The following is a 3,681-nucleotide window of genomic DNA, read 5'->3' on the forward strand; positions in this document are numbered from 1 at the left end:
TTGAATTGTGTAATATTGTTAGTGATCGTCTGCATCATAAAGCTGAAAATTTTAAAAATTAATTTCATTTCATATTTTCTTGGGTAATAGTTTAGATCTAGTGGATATCAAGTATAAATATAGATGTGCTGAACAAATTTTCAATTCAAATTTGTTCATTGCAATTTATTTCCACCTTTAACTTAAAAGAACGTAAGAAATACGCAAATATTTTTCTTTTGAAATGCTAGATTTTTTCATCATTTGAGACGATATATGAATGAGGGTAGAAATCTAGAGAATGCTTACAAGTAATCCAAACTGGCGCAGTTTTTCTTGAAGATAACCTATTTAAACTTAAAAGGGTTTTGTAGGTACTTATTTCTTTTTCACAACCATCTAAATATATTCTTAAATAATTATAATCCCTTATAAAGAAGATTTTCCAACTCCACCCTTTTTTTCGTAATTTAATCAGTGTAGATAAATATGATAAATTAATCGATGTGAGGCAAAAAATGTTTTCAAAACGAGCTTTGATCGTGTTCTAAAGCCTCATTGATATATAATTGCTGATACGCGTTTTTAGATACCGGATTTCAATGCACACAAACGTTAATCGAATGAGTGCACTCAACTTTTAAAAAATGTCAAGGTAATTATAACCTCAGCATTCTTTTTAAGTGTATCATGCCAGATTTGTATTTACAGTTTGTCCTATAAATTTTTCATTCAGTATTTATGATAAGCAAATACTTTATAAATGCTCTTTAAATTAATGATTTCAACGATATCTTTTTCGTAGGATTGGACTTTCATGAATGAACCGTTCACATATTTTTGCGCACTGTATATTTAATCCTCACTATAGCGTATTCTTGGTTGTTTGTTTAACGAATATGTTTCACATTTTATGTCCTGTACCATTACATAACAAATATAGCATTGGAATTTTAATAAATATAAAACAATCATTAAATTCTGACTAACACTTTGAAACAAAATTGCCATTTGTTTCATTGCTTTGATATGTGTTGTTTTGTCGTCGTGTGTTGTTCCAAACGTTCTTCGATTCAATTGCTCGAATGTTAAATATGATCCTTTATTATAAAACAAAAAAATTGATATCTTTATATATGAAGATTATGAAATCATACAGACTCAGTCCATTTTAACCAGTCAAATAAATAAAGTACATGAAAATATTAAATGTTGCTGCCCAATGTACATTCCATCAAACGAGGATAAAATTAACAACTACCTGACAATATGCATTTTATCGGACACAGATTAGTGGCCAATTAAACATAGCGGAAAATCCAAAATGACAAATCCCAAGTTCTATCCAAAAGAAGATAAAACCCGTGGGTTGATATATGCAAGGAAATTCCGAATATGAAGGAGTTTGCTATGATTTACTCTAATATATCATATTAAACAAATACATTACTGCCCGATACTTGAGCAAAGAAGTCCAGAGACCTTGGGATCAATATTTTTCAAGAAGAATATGAAGGCGTTTACATTCCTGATGCTAAGTTTTCGTCTCATAATAACGGTCGTAAACTCTACGAATTTAAAAGGTATGTACTGGTACATACATACGTATAAAAACCTTTGAAAATATAGACCAATACACTATTTGCAAATGCAGATTGCTTGACCTGGAATGTACATGTAGTTGTAGATGGAGAATGTGTATATTCAAAGATTGACCAAATTACCAGCGCAAAGATTAATCAAACAACACAGATTTGTTGCCGGAGATCCGGTGTCCATGCGAGATATCAAGAGGAAATGGAAATTGATTGTTGTGGTGGCAAGTATTTAATAAGTGTTCAAACAACTCAAAATTTTGTTTATATACGGACTACTTTTCACGTGAGCAAATTGCAATATGAAAAAGGGAAAGAGAGAATATGACAGATTTTTTGCTTTAAACTTATGCAAGAAAACATTATAGTCGTACTATTTTCTGTTATGTTATCCCATGTGAATTGAAGTCGTTGGTTGTTGATTTCAGAGGGAATTTACAAACCTCAAATAGAGTTGTGTTGTAACGAGCAAGTGTATGTAAAGGACCTGCAAACAAACTGTGGTTGTAAGTGTGGTAAGTAATCCTTTTATAATGCATTATATACTCTTGTCGTATCAAACACTAGATTTTATACATTCAAATTAGCTCTTGACAGAGAAAATAACTTTTAAATACAGTAAAAATTGACTAGTAAATAAAGTTTGTCAAGAATATATCATGGGTATATTCCAAAATATTAAATTGCTTCATTTTAAAGGAAGAAATCGAAAATGAATACATAATAAAACGAATTATTGTTTAGATTTAATCATCGTGCTTTCAAAAGTATCTCTTTAGTCTCTTTTTCGGATCATCATGATAAAAATTAAAAATTCTTTTGTCATCTATTTTTCATTTAAAAGGAAAATCAACTTTTGAGAAGGACGAGAATAGAATAAAATCTGGTGCAGCTAAAGGTTACTCACCACGGCCTCATCAAAACCGTTGGAAAGAGTTGAACAGTTTGGACTAAAGGTAAAATTAAATATCTTCATGAATGTTTCAATTTGAATATGCAATAGACAATTTCCAAGCTTTAAAAGATTTAAAGTAATTTTATAAAACTTGTCATGAAAATCATGGTATATTTGTGTACGTAGGTGCAGAAAGAAATATCCACGCAACTCTAAAATTTTGTTTTGCATCTGGAAACTACGGACAACGAAATCTAAGAACAACAAACATATTTTAATATCCATACTCAGTGGCAACTCCTTTTTTATAAGAGTTTAATTATGAGCCAATAAAAATATTAGGACACAGTTTACGTTGTTGTTTCTATTTGTATTTAAGTATGTTGTAAAAATCAACATTTAAAATTTAAATATGAAAATTTTTAATAAATGTTTTTCAATGACATTTTTTTTTGGAAAATCTAATCATTACCCGAATGCAGTTGTTAAACTTTTCTTTCATATTTCCCGAGTACGATGAGATTTGGCGTCGGACGAAGCAGTTTAGCTGTCACAATAAATAACTTTAAATTTTTGGGAAAAAGTTCGTGAACTCTGAACGATATACGTTTTTTGACATACACAGTTAATAAATACATCGCATTTGGCTGGATTGTTTTTAAATATTAGGTTTATAATATAGGCACATAAAAACGTTACTTTCTATGCCTTGTCTGAACTTGTTCATATCTCCTTGTAAAATGACTTTGTCAAAAACTTGTAATACCTTGTATATTCAAAATACTATCTTTTTTTAAGTACAAACGTTTTACTTTGCCTTTATTTATATAATCATTTTATAGGATTGATGACATGGTTTGCAGCCCACAATTACTTTGGCAGATAGAGTCATTGAAGATATTTTAAGTCGAAAGCATAAAATTAAGAATTATGGATTTTTTTTAATTAATGCAATGAGAAAGAGAAATGAATAGATCACTCGTTTGATAATTATTACGAGTAATAATATTTAATGCGTATGATCGATCCGATATAATCCAATCCATTTATATTCCAACAATTCCGAATACGTATACAACTTATGAATTTATATCAATTACATAAAGTAGTGAAAACAATAAATAAGTAAAGTCTTATAACTTTTGAATTAAATTATTTAATTATGATCTTATCAACAGCATAAGTGCATTAACTGACAACGTATTTTAGCTA

The 3,681-nt window shown here is 29.3% G+C and overlaps 1 pseudogene; it reads left to right on the plus strand.

Moving 5' to 3' along the window:
• Positions 1-1,433: 1,433 nt before the first annotated feature.
• LOC128186308 (uncharacterized) lies at positions 1,434-2,788 on the plus strand (annotated as a pseudogene).
• Positions 2,789-3,681: the final 893 nt, after the last annotated feature.

This window comes from Crassostrea angulata, chromosome 5 (genome assembly GCF_025612915.1).
Source record: "Crassostrea angulata isolate pt1a10 chromosome 5, ASM2561291v2, whole genome shotgun sequence".
In the NCBI taxonomy this organism is placed as follows: Eukaryota; Metazoa; Mollusca; class Bivalvia; order Ostreida; family Ostreidae; genus Magallana; species Magallana angulata.